Raw genomic sequence first — 17,781 nt, 5'->3', positions numbered from 1 at the left:
CAAATTGAACACTGCTTGTCTTTTTCCCTCCAAAATGTCATGTGACTCATTAGTGTTACTAGGTCTCAGGTGTGCATAGGGAGCAGGTGTGTTCAATTTTGTAGTACAGCTCTCACACTCTCTCATACTGGTCACTGAAAGTTCCAACATGGCACCTCATGGCAAAGAACTCCCTGAGGATCTTAAAAGACAAATTGTTACGCTACATGAAGATGGCCAAGGCTACAAGAAGATTGCCAACACCCTGAAACTGAGCTGCAGCACAGTGGCCAAGATCATCCAGCATTTTAAAAGAGCAGGGTCCACTCAGACCTCGTGTTGGTCGTCCAAAGAAGCTGAGTGCACATGCTCAGCATCACATCCAATTGCTGTCTTTGAAAGATAGGCGCAGAAGTGCTGTCAGCATTGCTGCAGAAATTGAAGAGGTGGGGGGTCAGCCTGTCAGTGCTCAGACCATACGGAAGGAAGCTGAAGGTTGGACATCACTGGACCTTCCAATAAGACAATGATCCCAAGCATACCTCCACCAAGGCTTGGTTTCAGAAGAAGTCCTGGGAGGTTCTGGAGTGACCATCAGAAGTCACTTGACTTAAACCCCTTAGAAAATCTTTCAAGAAGGATATTGCCCATGAGGAATGGGATGCCAGAAGCTGGTGATGCCCAGATTTGAAACTACACTATGTTGCCAAAGGTATTCGCTCGCCTACCTTTGCATGCATATGGTTTGTAGTCTCTGCTCTAATATATCCCAAATCCTCAACTGTTTTGGGTTGAGGTCAGGACTCTGTACAGTCAAGTTCTTCTACACCACTGGCTCAAGGACTTTGCTTTGCGTACTGATGTGAAGTCATGTTGGAACAGGAAGAAGCCATCCCAAACTGTTCCCACAAAATTGGAAGCATGAAATTGACCAAAATCTCTTGGCATGCTGAAGCATTAAGAGTTCCTTTCACTGGAACTAATGGGCCAAATCCAACTCCTGAAAAACATACACCCCACATCATAATCCCCCCTCCACCAAACTTTACACTTGGCACAATGCAGTCAGACAAGTACCGTTCTCCTGGCAAACGGCAAACCCAGACTCATGAATTCGAGAATTACAATTCACTCGGCAGAAAGTTGGCAAACCCTGTGCACAATGTACTTTAGCAATATAGCATATGTATTCCTACTAGTTGAGTCTGCGTATTGTCCATGTTTAGTTGCTTCATCCAGGTCTTTATGTCTTCCAAACAGACCTTAGTACAGCTAAGGAGGGGCAGGAAGGAACTCCTATGTACAGCTGTGTATCATCAGCGTAACAATGAGACAACATTCCATGGTCGACTAATAATACATCCAAGTGGGAGCATAGAACTGGGCCAAGCACAGATATTTAGAGCCCAATAATGTCCTGTAGACACTTGAGGAGGATATTATGGTCCACTGACTTAGGTCTAGCAGAATGATTAGGGGGAGGAGAGATTATATATCAGCTGCCATCCAAGGTCATTTATCACCCTGAACTGTTCTGAGAGGAACTGTTTCAGTACTATGTGATGTTCCAGCCACTGTAAAGGTGTGAAGACCTGAGCCACTTTGATGAAGGAAGGCCAGACAAATGAGTCAGAGTATCTCCAAAATGGCATGGCTGTTCTCTGGAGTGTACTTGTTCAGCTTTGGTGAGTCACTACCAACAGGGTGTTCGGTGCCCAAGGCTCATTGATGTATGATGGCAATGAAAAGTTTCCCAGCCAGGCTACTATAGGATAAGTATCAAAGATGTTAAATGATGGTTATGGAAATACCTCTCAACACACATTTAAGACCTTGGTCTTTACCCTCAGACAAGTCAGAGAACCAATGCTAAACCTTGTCCACTGTCAAAAGCGCCTGCAATGGGCATGCTTTGAGCAGTTTTGTAGAGTGACCCATTGTGGTGGCTCACAGATGACCGTCAGCCTATTAAGCTGAAGACAATAATGTTTTGATTCATTATGACCAGGGTTAGGTTTAGGATCAAGGATCAAGATCAAGGCTAGATTTAAGACCAGGGCAAGGGTTAGATTTTTGGACCAGGATGAAGGTTCCAGGGTCTTGTTTAGAACCTGGTAAAGGTTAGGTTTTAGGACCAGGGTTATGTTTAATTATTGGGATGAGGTTAAGGTTAGAGTTTTGGATTAATAATAAGGTAAACCTGGGTTGGTTACCATGTGTAGGGTTTTGGGAAATGAGATACATTACTTGCTGACTGTAAGTTAAATGCAATCATTGACAAAAGATCTAGATTAGAATATCCAAATAAAGCGATAGCCTTATTTGTCAGAAATTTGAACATTTGTAAATATTCCACGGGACATCATGGTATCCTACTTTAGTAAGGTAAAACATGGCTTACAGCCATCATTTCAAGGCCAATGAAATTAATACAGCAGAAGGGCAATCATATTACAGTGCTTGGCCTTGCAGGTGTCCTTCACAGACTGCAAACCAGCTTAATGTTGTGTTTAGATCCGTTGGCGTCTTAACACAATGATACCCTTCAGAGCATGTTGAGATATTACTTTCATCACAATTAGTTAGTTGGTACCTATCAATGCAGTGGCCAGTCAAACCTATAACTTATTTCTTGGTCTAGTTTCTTAGCAGTCCAGTATGCAGTTCATCAAGAGTAAAATGCAGTCACTGTGAGGGAGGAGAGGTAAGAGTCCAATCACGGAACACCAGTCATTAGCAAGTTGTAATCATTAGCAATGGCATTGGTGAATCATTCGTCCACAGTGGCCACCAGATGCTGAGGGACATGCAAGTCTGTCATGCCTGCAAGGGGATTTATTTTTTAGATATAGATAGAGCTACCTGGAAATGGGTAATATGTCATCTCCAAGGGCATATTGTACAAGCTAGGTCTAAAAAGTGGGTCGACCAACGTCAGGAGACAATAGCATTCGTATACCAATTCATGCATAAAATTGGGTGACCAAAGTATGAATACAGGTGCAATCATTTTTATGACATGTAATCAATATTAACCTGTTTCCACAGACCTCCTACACGGCTGCCATTTCTGCCATTTAATCTACTTTTCTCTGTGACCATAATGTGAAGTATCCATGGCACTGTATGTAATGAACGTGATCTAAGAAAGCTGAACAGTCATAGTTTTTTAGTTTGTTAGTGTCAGAGACTTCTTTTAAATAGGAAAACACATGAAACTATACATAATATAAATCACATGCCATGTGTGTGATACAATACTACAATAATAATAAGCACTTACAGAGCCACAGTGCACTGCACTGCTTATTACTTCAACAAATGCTTGTGTCTTCTATTCTTCAGCATTTCTTTGTGTTGTTAATGTGTGGAGAAAGAGTAAGTTACATCCACAGAAAGACCTCATGAAGTTAAGCCTTTCACTTGAAAGTGAAACAGTGGAAACAGTGGAAGCTTCTCAGGGCCCTGAATATGCTAAAGCAGTGCTTTTCACTACTGGTCCTGGAGTTTTACTGCTTCACTACATGACTTTCACCCCAATTTTAGCACCTGGTTTACTCTCTCTCTCTCTCTCTCTCTCTCTCTATATATATATATATATATATATATATATATATATATATATGGTACTTCTACCTTTTATTTTCCTGTCACTGCCATCCTATCTACTCAGCATGCTGCTACAAACAGTAGGAAAATTCCCATAAATAAGTAAAGGCAATTATCATGAACAACACATGATTAAAATACAGTCAATAATACATGCTGATAATGACTCTATTTGTAACATACAAGCAGAGCAACATAGTGCTCCTTTCCTTTTTGACACTACTGACTCAATGACTCAAACACCTGACAGCTCTTCAGTAACTCAAGCCAATTTGGACATATATAGTGATATAAACTAAATAATGCTAATATAGGCAGAAATACATTCTTATACGAGGTAACTCTAAGCTTTGCTTCTGAAAACAGCAAAGATGTTCCAAATGTACATGACACCACAGTTAAATATGAACCCGCAATGTGATTGATAAAAGGTTCGGTTTATGTGGGAGTGCCAATATCTCACGATAATCTAAACGAAGAATCTACCAATAATCCATTTGAAGGACCCCCGCATTATTTTCTTGTAACCTAGCAACAGCCACCAGCTATTAAAAATGAAGTTAAATTGAAAATAACAAGCCTGCTGAAAAGAACTATAACTAGTAACAGCATATGCTAACAACAAGCACAACAATAAGCACCCGTTATAATCGAAGAAGCTGCCTACACCATGATACAGCCAATGGTGTGATACTACATTTAGCAGCATTTATATGTGGTAGCACGCAACACAAAATCTTTTCTTGTCAAAGAAACTTGTTAGCACTGAATGTGACAATAACAGTAACTACTCTGCATAATATTAGTATGTATTATTCATAATAGTAGTAATTTATGTACTTTTACGCTGCTTTAGTGAATACATGCCAATCTGATGGAGAGGAGCAGGTGTACCTACCAGTGAGTACTCAGTAAAGTACTCATTGGATATTAACTGGTATTTCTACTGGTAAGAATCTCTGTAATACTGTGGTAACAGGGCTGTAAAGTGCATTGTAGTATATATTGCTGTGGAAATAATAAACTGACAGACCCGGTGTACATGAGCAGAAGTCACTGTTATAGGCTGGTTTGTGGCTATTTTCTTTTGTAGTTAAAGTGTTGCTAGTGCTGCATCAGCATAAATGCTACATTTCCTACCGGGAACACTACGAGCCAGGCTGTCAGTAGATTTCAAAAAATGTGTTGAAAAAGTTTGAAAAACCAAACAAGCAACAAATGCATCACCTGCTCGACCCCTTTGTAACTTTGTAACTGACAAAGAGCGCCCATCCGTGATGGCTGTGAGTGCTTAGTAACTTAAACACACTGCCGGCAGTTGAACTCGTTTCGGGATTCTGCAGTGAGAAGTGTCTGACAGGTCCTGAGCCAAAGGTTATAATTTAACTGCGGCTATTAGTGCCCCCACACCCGTTTAATTTTTCACATGAATATGTCCATTCTCTGTGTTCCCCCCAAACCCCACTATTAACCCTTCAGCCTGACAGCTGCTTATTACTCTAACACATGCTTTAGTGTCTTCTATTCTTCTGACTTTCTTTGTGTTGTTAATGTGTGGAGCCAGAGTCAGTTACATCCACAGCAAGACCTCATGAAGTTAAACCTTTCACTTGTGAGAAACAGTGGAAGCTCTTCGGGGCCCTGAATATCCTAAAGCAGTGCTTTCCACTACTGGTCCTGGAGTTTCACTGCTCAGTGTGTAAGCATCTAAATGCTGATACCAGTTAAAGATTGAAACTTAAAGAGAGAGAGAGATACACTATGTGACTTTCACCTCAATTTTTCACCCCAGTCCATTTTAGCACCAATCTCTGCTGGTTGGCTCTATATTTGATTAGTTTTTTTTAAGTAAAAGTAAAAACAACATGAGTTATTCTAGCGGTTATTAGTGTACTTGAATCCGGAGTTCAGTCCTTGTCTCTTTCTTAACATTATTTTGACTTTTGTCCTAGTGTCCTCAAAAATTCAAGCTGCCAGTTGAGTACAAGGACTTTATTTCTGTTTTAGTTTTAAGTCAAGTCAAGTGGGTTTTTATTGTGATTTCAGCCAGATACAGAGTACACAGTGAAATGAAACAACGTTCCTCCAGGACCATGGTGCAACATAGACACAGTGCATACAGAACACAAGTGTAACACAGTACAAGTGCAGACAGACAACACAACACAGTACAGACAGAGAATAATAAATAATTGGAGGTAGTGTGCAAATTATGCAGTGTGTAATAAATATTGAGTCCAGTGAGGTAGTAAAGTTATTAGTGCAAAATGCTTCCCATATTTTCTGGGGTAAATGGTTGGTGAGAGAGAGAGAGAGAGAGAGAGAGAGAGAGAGAGAGAGAGAGAAAGAATGGAACAATAAAAACCATCAGTTCAGTCTCTGGAGTTGAGAAGTCTGATGGCTTGGGGGAAGAAGCTATTGCTGAGTCTGGTCGTGTTGGACCGGATGCTGCGGTACCTTCTTCCTGATGGCGAGAGGGAGAACAGTCTGTGTGAAGGGTGGGTGGAGTCATCCACAATGCTGGTTGCTTTGCGGATGCAGCGGGCAGTGTAAATGTCCATGACGGAGGGGAGAGAGACACCGATGATCCTCTCAGCTGTCCTCACAATGCGTTGGAGGGTCTTGCGGTCAGAGGCTGTGCAGGTCCCAAACCAGGCAGTGATGCAGCTGCTCAGGATGCTCTCTATGGTCCCTCTATAGAAGAGGATGTGTGAGGATGGGTGGAGGGAGACAAGCCTTTCTCAGCTTCCGGAGGAAGTAGAGACGCTGTGTAAATTTCACAATTATACATCATATATTATATGCAGAATTTGTACTTAAAAGCCTATTTACAACCCAGTTATGAGCTCTGCTTTCATTGGCTGCTTTACGGCACCATGATGGCTCACAGGAGCCGCTTAGCATAGCCTAGCCAAGCGTACCACTGTAACAAGAACACTGCAGTTTTTTTTGTAATTATTCTTGACTTACACCAGTTACACCAGTGCTGATGTCTTCTTGGTGTCTGCCCAACTTGATGTGTGGTTAGCAGAAAGGGAGATTAAACAGCAGCAATCATGGCTACTTGTGGGCCTGCAGAATGATGTTAAACACTATAATCACATTGTATTTTCTTCCTTTAAATTATGTAAATCCTTTGTGTGCTCTCTAAGTCTGTAAAGCCATATTGAAATGCCCTCCTCCACTGGAGCTCCACCGCTAAGACGGTTCTGGACACAATACAGATTACATTCCCTCTATTCCTTTACCTTCACTAATGAGGATATGAACACTACACATAGATCATAGTAATCAGGACATTTGATACATATGATAACTGCAGTATGCAGTATGATGAAGAATCTGCAACAGTATTGCAACATGAGGACACTGTTCGACATGGATACATTCCTTTCTGTGGCCATGGCTCTCAAACACAGCTGACCACAGCACAAACTACAGTCGAGGACACCAAAGTGGAGGGGAGGAGGGGAACAAGGCAGAGGGGACAGGATACAATGATGCGACTTGGGAACAGTGAGCAGGCCCCTCTTTGAGGATCCAGCGACGGCGTGTTAAAAAGGAAAATGTCAATACCTTCTCTCGGCCTGATAAAGAAATAAAATCCATAGCAGCGTCTGAAAAAAGTGCAGTTCTGTTCCCCTAATGACATGGCAAAATCCATGGAGATGGGGGGGGGGGGATTAAATTGTCGCTCTGGCATCCAGGGGATAGGGTATTCTTTGAGGGATCAAACAAGGTCAGGTTCCCTCAGAACTTTCTGGAAGTGGAGGGAGAGGTTTGACATTTTCACCCACGGCACTTGTGCCCTGTGACTCACACAGGCTGACGGAGACGGCCTGTCATTGTCGTAGTTACTGGCAGGGAGAGAGAAATAGGGAGAGAGAGAAAGAGAGAATGGCTTGGAGACCTCCAGATAATCTGCTAAAGCCAGAGTTTTTATGGGGTATTTTGTTTATTGTTGATTCATGACATAGAAAGATTCGTCTGATTAGAGACAGCAAGAGCACCGAGCTTTATCCGGTGGTGGTCCTTGACCAACTTTCAAAACAAAATACCCAGACATTCCTTATATCATTTACCTATAAGCATCCCCTATAAAAGCCTCCCACAACTAGCTAGCAGGCCTACCATAGCTAATCAGTCACAGATAATGAAATACTACAAAAAATCTCTACTTATCTCAACTAGGATCTCCACTTGTTTCCAAATCACCTTAAGTGCACCTCTAGAAACGATAATCCCAGTGGCACCTTGCAGTTTTGCCCACCAGCTGCTGCTTTTTCTTATGATGACAATGTATTCCTGTTTGACAATTAGAATGACATTCAAGGACGCAGCACTTAGGGCACGTAGGCGCCAGCATGATGAGCAGCACTTAACATGAAATGCGGAGGATATGTACATCGCATGCAAGGGAATGGTCTTTATCTCTCGCCTGCACTCTGCTCTGCACACAGTGTTCGCTCAGAGTCTTCATGAATGTGGAGCTATCGTTTAAAAACGGACACGCTCCGCGTTAGCATTCTGAGCGCTTCTTTGATCCGCCGCTCTCTCCCCATCCATTTTCTCCTCTCCCCTCCCCTCCTTTCGCTCTTCCTTCGCTTCTTCACAGTTTTGTTTCAAGGTGATGACAGTGTGCCAGTGAAGTGCAGAAGCCGCTACAGTATTCTAGTCATGTGTTACCATGTTCATTTGGATATTCTATTTGGGCAGCATTCACAAGGACGTTTTCGTGTGTGTCAAACAGGAATTCCATTACGTTCCGAGGCATTTGGCAGATGCTCTTATCCTGAGCGCCTTACAATTGAATCTTGCTGCAGAGGTGAGTGAATGTGGAATTAGGAGCCTTGTCTGAGGACTCTTATTGGCCTAGCATGGTGTGCTTCTCCAGGCAGGGCATAGGACCCAGTCTTTTACATGACTTTAATACAGTAATGAAAATGCACAAACATCACACTCTGTTCTCTATTGACAGATCTCAGATGCTTTGAAACCTTGTGGATTCTGGAGTTTTTAATGTTTGCCGAAAGGATAAGGCCCAGAGCAGAGGTCATCGAATTCACAAGACAACCAGAAAAGGAAAAATTGTGTTTAGTTGTGGGGCAAAACCATATAGTTGTAAATGGGCATCTAAAACTGCATGTCTGGGCATTATACATACTTACTAAGCTCCCTGGACAAAGGATGTATCACTTTATGCAGAAAAGCTAGTACACGCTTTTATTACCTCAAGGCTAGATTAGTATATGCGGAATTTTATTACATATTACGAACCATCAAGACTACTTAGATCTCAGGGTGCTGGCCTCTTACTCGTTTCCAAAATTCAGAAAACCTCAGCAGGGGGAAGAGCCTTTTCTTATAAAGCCCCCCAACTCTGGAATAACCTTCCAGATAAATTTCAGGACTCAAACACAGTCTCAATCTGTAAATCTAAGCTGAAAACTCATCTGTTTAGTTTAGCTTTTGGTAATTAATGTTTCCCCTTAGATAAAGGTTGTAGGTACAGGGGTTCACCGACACAGGGAATTGTAGTACACTGAGATGCTGGAGCTGTCGTCTCGCTGCTTGCACGCGATCACTCAGGTTTATGGACGGTGGAGCAGATGGACGCTAGCGTTTCAGGGTGCTCCCGTGTCTGTGTTACCTTCTGGCTCTCTCCTTTTAATTAGGCTGTTATAGTCAGACCTGCCGGAGTCATCAGAAACACTCTGATACTGCTCAACATTCTCTGCTCTCTATAAAACCCTCTCAGAACTAACTCTCACTTTTTACCTTATCTTAGTAAATGGCCACCCAACCCGACCTGCTGGAAGACTGCCCGCTGAAGTCTCCTCTACCTGTGTCAGACCAGCTGCCACCTACCAATCCCACCATCAGACCCCCCACCCACCACCACCCATAACAGATCAGCGGCACACCCTCCTACCATTGCTACCTGTCTAATGACCATGTTAAAACCTAAATGGACTCTTAATTATCTGCCACTATTAATGTTACCACTATTAACTATCTACATCATGATTATTATATTATGATTATGATCAGAGTTGTTCAACAGTATAGATGGTTTGGTATTTTTTATCAATAATGTTTAAATAGGGTCAGGTCCCCCTTGTGAGTCTTGGTTCCTTCTGATGCACACCAGCCAGCGCTTCTTTTTCTGTACTGCCACCGATGCAACATCAACAGGCAACCAATGCAACAGCATACCCAGCTCTGAAGCATCGCCCAGTGCCAGCCAGCACTGCACTGTGGGCAGATTTTCATGATTCCAAGGAGAATTACCTGTAGACTGGCATTTTTGCCATTGCTAGTAGACCCGTATGACCGTATGCAGCCATACACCTGCAAATTCAGCTACCTCTTTCACACTATGTCCTCTGGCACACGCAAATGCAATCATCCATCTGCCATCTGCTTTGCGACTCATTTCCCACACATCGAACGAGACGTTCTCTGCACTGACATTCATCAAACGAGACATTCATTCCACCTCTTCCTAATCTATGAATCCCGTCACACACCTCACAAGTATTTATAGCCCGATCATCCTCAAGCAATGCCATCTGGAGCCTGAAGTTACCACCACCTTAAAAACACACAAGGTGACAATTTAGGCTAATAATAGGTAATACATACACCAAAGAGTGTGAGCAAGTGAATGTACACCACTGTTAGTTTGGAGCTAACATGAAATAGCATGAAATAGCTGTTGTAATTGTAATGTGTTTATAATTATGGTCATTGGTTAAACAAAGGCTAATACAGTCATGGTTCCTACTGATTAAACACTGCCATATGAAATATATATCTGGTGTATATTTGTGAATTCTCAAATATTCAAAATATTATAACTTTCATTGCCATCAAGCAGATAATTGTCTTCCCACACCTCTCTGACAGGCTCTAATGCGTAGGAGGAATTAAAGGCCTTAAGTCCATAAGTGTCCCCCTTGACACCAGACCTGGTGTTACCTCACCTGCCTGTCTTTTTTTCTCCCTTTTCTTTCACAATCTCAAGAAGTACACACTCATGATGCTTCAAGACTCCTCAGCATATGTCACTGTTTTAAACACCCTCTCTCTCTTGCTTGCTCTCTTTCCCTGTATGACACCCCCCCCCCCCCCCCTTTCAATGCAATGCGTTCATACATATTAAACACACACTGACACGCATGCAATGTTAACTGAGACAGGCCAGACTGCAGCAATCTCATTCCAGAGGTAGGTAATTGGATCTGCCTTTACGCAATAATTACAAACTAAATCATTCTAATGGCAAGCCTGCCACACGGATGTCAGGCCTTTCATTTGTGTATGACTGTGTGCACTGTGTATGGCATATGCATTATGGTGATGAGAACCTCTTGCTCATGCAATGTCAATATTGTGCGTGAGCTGTGTGCTAGAGCCACTGCTGTGATAATTCATTTCATCAGATTCTGGATTGTAAGAAGCAAGACCCAGATATCTGCGAGCCAGTGAATACGGCTTTTGCCTAACAAAAAAATCCAGCTATTTGAAATACAGTGGGACTTACTGTCTGGCACAAAAATCACCCTTACTACATAACATTTTAAAGGGTAAAAAAAGTTATAATAATAAAGATGTGTATAAGCTTTAATCAAACCAGCTGCTGTCCTGCTGTGTCTTCATAACTGGACGGTGCTGCTCTGTATATCTGTAAGCTGATAGCAGTTATTAGTTTCATCTAAGTTTTACTTAGTAAAAGCCCCATGACTGGCTAAAGCCCAACCCACACCATCTCCTATTGGCTGAAGTATAGGTTCACTCTCATAGGTAACTCTTTTTGACATGTTACCATTTCATGTTTTCATTGAAAGTGATGTGTTTTTATGGATACGATTTTCTAAGTATCTTTATATAACTTCAGCAAGAATGGGTGAGGCTACACTGCTGTAGGCAGAACAGGCAGATGTACAGTACTGGTCAGAAGTTATTAGAAAACCCCTAATTTAATGTAAATTGTAAAAAAGGAAAAAAAGAGGCTTCAATATTATTAAAAAATCTGCAACCCTTTATCTGTATAAAAGCAGTAGTATTTAGACACCACTGCACATCTGGAATGCATTCACAATGACTAGAAGGAGACACTGCACAAAGAAACACAGATAGACCCTTAAAAGTGGAGCTCTTATCTTTAGCGATACAACGGATGCAGCCAGAGTGTCATAAGTACAGTTCCCATCGAAACTCTTGGAAGCTGGAGAAAACTGGTCAGCTATAGGATGACGTCTGAGCATTGATTGTATGTACTGGGAGGAGGATCCAGTGGTTGGCGTAGCATAACTGATAACAACACCGCCTTTCCCATGGTAGACTAGTGGTTGATTCCCTAGCTGGGCAAAGACACCACACTATCCCAATTAGAGTCCTTGGGTAAGGCTTCTAACGCTGCATTCTCCTACCCCTGTAACATGACTCAAATGGAAGTCACTCTAGATAAGAAAGTCAGCCAAACGCTGTAAATGTGACTGTGTGTTTAAAAACTGGAGTTACTGGTTACAACTGGGAGAGGACAGCTTAGAACCGTCAGGCTGCCACCAGCAGCACCCTACTGAACCAGCAGCTGGGTGATTTCCATATCCACCATAAACAGCACACATTTAATATGTGTTGTGCTGCATTCAACAGTTTATGTCTGCAAGGTTGCTGGCGGTGCATGTAGCCACTGAGGACTGCGGTGCCTGGCCCTGAAAACTGCAGCCGCCTCGCTCCCGTGAGGTTATAACAGCTGTGTCATCGTGGAGTGCTTGTGGCTGCTGACGCAAGCTGGGCGAAAACTGCAACCAGGATCCGCCGTACCAAAACCAGGCAGCAGTCAAATAATCCTATTGTTTCAATCGTGGGAGACTCCACTTGGACATGCCCAGCCAGGACTGGTGCACTCCAGCTCCACCCTGGCTGGAGCCAAACAATATCACACCCAACTGCAGCTCGTTGTGGACTCAGTTTGGCTGTGAAGTCTTGCTGATTTTTCCGAGCCATATTTCCAACCATATTTCCTTGGATTTTGGGACCCAAAATGTTGATAGACAAACCTTCCCATTGGTTGGAAGTGCAGAGGTGAAAGCCTAATGTACCATAATACATAATAACACTGACATTAACTGACAAAGAAATCAACCAATCACATTTTGATTTCCAGTGGATGGGACTAGTTGTCACTGAATCTGAATTACCTGATTTTAGCCAGTTTGTAGAAATAAGAAATGGCACCAGCAGCTCTAAGCTCTTTAGTAAAAGAAACCCTGCTATGCTGCTACATTCAAGATGAAGTACATGTTAACATCTGCTACGAGATTTAGAACAAGCTATGGGTGTTCGTGTTTAGTCCAGAAATGTTCAAATGCATTGCTATTAGCTTCCCGAATTCCATAGTAGAGCTAGCAGAAATTAGCATGATCCTACAGGGCGTGTTTTTTTCATATTCATGGTCTGAACTGAAAACCACAGCCTTATGGTACATCTAAGCTCACGTGCACTTTTCTTTTCTTTTGTGCATTATGGTTCTCTTGGCTTGCTGTGTCTAATCTCATCTGTGACACTTCTGTATGCAGATGAAGCAAAAGAACAGGAACTCGTTGTCAGGATGTAGCCAATTTAATTTTCTGAAAATCCAGAAAAATCATCATTAGCTTTTCCTCCATGTGTGTGATCCTTGTATATCCTGGCTAGATGCAGCACAGTGGCCATACTCTTTTGAACGAAGTTGGAAAACCGGGTGAACGTTATTGCTTTCTCCATTAAAACGTATAGAATGTGGTGAGGCAAAATGGCAAGAGCTCCCATTATAGTCAAGGTTCCACACCGTATGTTTAGCCACTAGGCAGCACTTTAGTGTGATAACCGAGATTAGGTTCTGTTACTGACTGATCTATTAACCTTAGCCACCCATTCTCTGAATTTAGCTAAAAACCAAGCCAATGATTGAGTGTCCAGATGTTTCACAGGGCAGAGGTGGCAACCTTTACTCCCTCTTTCTCTGTTATCCTGGAAGCTGAACTGTTCCCAGTCACGGCCACTGGCTCTAACGGAAAGTCTTGTGTGTAGGTGTGTGTTGAGCAATACATTCTTAACAGCTACACAAATGATACATGTGTTAGGAAAAGGTTCATCATTTGTGAGGGTTTTTTCTTTTCTTTTTTTATTCAGTCTACCTGTATTACTCCATATCCACAACTGATCTCTGTTTCTAATCTCAAAGACTCCGAAAGTCAACACAGTCTTTGCTGTAAGGCTTGGATCCACTAAGCCCATTTTATTCCGTGACACAGCGATTGGGTGCCGGGCTCTGAACAAAAATCTCATTATTGTCTCCTGCCTGAAAAAGTGCAAATGACATGAGCTCAGTTGGTAAAAGCACACTTCCATATTTAATAAAACAGCACAATTGAAATGTTCTCGCGTGCATAGGAAGCGAACGCAGCTCCACCAAGGCAATGAGCAAGATAATCACAATGTAATTTTAGATAGGAGTCATGCAAATTACTGCTGTTTGATCTTGCGGCGGATCATGCCGGTGTTTTACTGGCTGCTATCACGCACGCATTTAACAAACCGACACTTTCGCTTCTCCTTGTCTGTTCAGGCTTTTAAATTGGATTTGATGCCTATGTGTTAATGATGTGTTCTTGAAAAGGGTATTAACCTGAGTTGACTCTTGTCAAACAACAGAAGGACTCCACCAAATCATCTCCATAGCTGCCAATCGTGTGCTGACAGACTTACACACAGATACACACGGAAACGTACGCGCCACACAATATACACAGCATTAACGCGTACACTGGCATCTAGATCTGTAGGTCTGTACACATTTCAGACATCCATCAGCACTTGCTGGTGGTCAGAAGCTAACCAATATAAATGGGTTAGACGGCAGCTGATAAATTATACACGCCAACGGACACAGGCTACAGTGTGTAATTGTACACCCATATGGTGGACACACAAGGTAGATGGGCATCAAAATGCGGCCATTGAGTGAAACCACAAGGAATGTGTTGCTAAATCAGTCTAAAGTGAGAGTGCTTGGGCCCATCAATACATTTATTATTGATGAAAAAAAAGCGTCTTTAGTCTTATTGATATGACTCACAAAATCCCTTACGCTCTTAAGAGGTTCTTCAGAGGTTCTTTACTAAAAGCAACAATTTCCTATAGAACCATGACACCTCAACTGAACATTTGAATGCGTAAAAGTTGAGGATGTTCAATGTAGCACCAAAAAAAGCTCTATTATAGTGATGAGTCAGAGAACACAACGTCTACAATACAACTATAAAAACAGTAAGAAATTCAATTAAATAATATGATTCAATTAAATAAACTTCAATGAAAATATGCCATAAATGTAGCCACTTTGCCATGGTCTTTAAGAAGATCCAAACTTAGGTCACCTCGGGTAAAAGGTTCAGATGGTCAAGAACAACCTGTAAACCACCATGAAGGCACAAATTACAGAAAAACTAGTGTCACTATCAACAGTTTAGCGGGTTCTACATCACCATGGTCTGAGTCCTGAGGGCGCTGTCCAAAAAAAAGAAGCCTCTGCTCCAAAACTGATAAGTTTTATGGGCAGATGAGACATTCAACCCAAAGGACACTGTGCCAGCTGTTAAGCATGGTGGTGGTGACATGCTCTGGGGCTGCTTTGCTGCCAGTGGAACTGCATGGAACAATGCAGAAGGAGGACTAGCTCAAAATTAGCTCAAAAGTGCAATCAAAAAGGTCCGCAGGAAAATGTCCTCAAACACACATCAAATGTGGTCGGAGAATTGATAAAGCTGGCTTACAACAAAGCTGGCTAACAATTCCTGACATCGACCTCATTTAAAAAAATACTGTGCTTGAAAGTTGTGTCCATGCCAGGAAAACGACAAATGTAATTGAACTCTGCCAAGAAGAGTGGTCGAATATCCAAGCAGAACTCTGCCAGAAGCCTGTTGACATCTGGTCAAGGTGCAACTTGCTAACAGACATTCTTCTGAATATTAGGCATGCTGTATGTGTATAATTGTGACCCTGTGTGGACTTCAGTTTGCAAATCGAGTGTAATAAGGCCTTCTGCTATTTTCTGTTGCATGCTGGATGCGTATGATTTTCCTCTGAGAAAGCTAAATGAATTCATCAGCCTGCATTGGGTCTGATCATTTATAAAAACCCCAATTCCCCCCTAAGGTGTATTCAAAGAAGCAAATCATGGCCCAATTTCTTATTGCTGATGCATTTGCATATTGCTTGGTGTTTCCATTATGCCGTTGCCTCCCACCCACAACAGGTGCTCTTTGTCTCTGCAACTGCTTTGAAAGGGAACCTCTCTGTGTGCATACGACTCTTCACAAAGAGCTCTGAATATTGTTACGCACTGCAGAAATAGAAATGTAATCAAATTTAACCTTGCGATGCATATGTAATGAACCATCAAACAACATTTCGCCACATTAATGAGTTTGATGACAGTCTGGCAAGAGCAGGCATCAGTCTGATCAAGACATGATCCCAAATGAAATAACATACAATTTGACTGATTAAGCAAGAAACTGTGCTCCGTGAGGCAAGACCATATCCTCGAAACAAGAAGGGAATTTAACTCTCGACCACAGCATTTGCATTTGTACAGAACCATACTAAAGAACCCTTGAAGAGCACCCCTTTTTTAGAGTGTAGACAGGGATCCTGACTACCTGTGAAGTTTCAGTTTCACGTATCCAAACCAGTGCAGTCATGGTTCAGCATTTCCTCGTGATCAACAACCTCAATCACAAGGATACACATCAAATGGGTCATTGAAGAGAAATGTACTGGCTTGAATTTCAGTCAGTGGTGGGGAGTCACAATGTCTACCATACCAATATAATAATATAGCCATTTTATTTACTTTATTTATTTACAGGTCTTCTGTTTTTACATGGAAACATTTCTTCTAATCACTTTTTTATGCAGGCTATTTTTGTGCAGGTTTCGCTGCACAGTAGAATAGTGCACCAAGTCAAGTCAAGTCAAGTCAAGTCAAGTGGGTTTTTATTGTCATTTCAGCCAGATACAGAGTACACAGTGAAACGAAACAACGTTCCTCCAGGACCATGGTGCAACATAGACACAGTGCATACAGAACACAAGTGCAACACAGTACAAGTGCAGACAGACAACACAACACAGTACAGACAGAGAATAATAAATAATTGGGGGTAGTGTGCAAATTATGCAGTGTGTAATAAATATTGAGTCCAGTGAGGTAGTAAAGTTATTAGTGCAAAATGCTTCCCATATTTTCTGGGGTAAATGGTTGGTGTGTGTGAGAGAGAGAGAGAGAGAGAGAGAGAGAGTGCATGGAACAATAAAAACCATCAGTTCAGTCTCTGGAGTTGAGAAGTCTGATGGCTTGGGGGAAGAAGCTATTGCAGAGTCTGGTCGTGTTGGACTGGATGCTGTGGTACCTTCTTCCTGATGGCGGGAGGGAGAACAGTCTGTGTGAAGGGTGGGTGGAGTCATCCACAATGCTGGTTGCTTTGCGGATGCAGCGGGCAGTGTAAATGTCCATGACGGAGGGGAGAGAGACACCGATGATCCTCTCAGCTGTCCTCATAATACATTGGAGGGTCTTGCGGTCAGAGGCTGTGGTCAGTTTGATATTACAAAGGGTAATTTTGCCAGCAGTGCTCTTCGGACATTTTCTCGGTCTTACAGACCCCAAGTTGACCTCCACTGTCCCTGTAAACTGCTGTTCCCTAATTCCTACTTTACAAAACTCAGTAAAAAAGGGGTTTCACATGTAATGTTGCTGATGATAAAATAATGACTGATCTGGGGAAAATAAAGGTTCCAGGACTATTTTATCTCATGGTGCCATGTACGTAGATAGATTTTACACTCTTCTGTCTGGCACAAGCACTGTGAACAATTGCAATCCGGTGTATTTCATTGGAACACAGCATTTCTCATCAAACCACTCTGAACGACTGCACCGTTTAATGATATAAATAGTTATTATGATAATTGTAATAATTGGAAAAATCAGTTTAATTCCCCTTTAACCCAGATTTAGTTAGTCAAGCTTCGATTAAGCCCCAAGCATTCGCATATCGAAAATCTTTTCAGCCGAGTGCGTGAAACATGAGAGTGAGTTGAGCAGCTTAGCTTTTAAAGAAAACAAATTGATAT

This window comes from Salminus brasiliensis, chromosome 1 (assembly GCF_030463535.1).
Source record: "Salminus brasiliensis chromosome 1, fSalBra1.hap2, whole genome shotgun sequence".
Taxonomy (NCBI): Eukaryota; Metazoa; Chordata; class Actinopteri; order Characiformes; family Bryconidae; genus Salminus; species Salminus brasiliensis.
The sequence above is the reverse complement of the archived record's forward strand: the minus strand, read 5'-3'. Positions refer to the sequence as shown.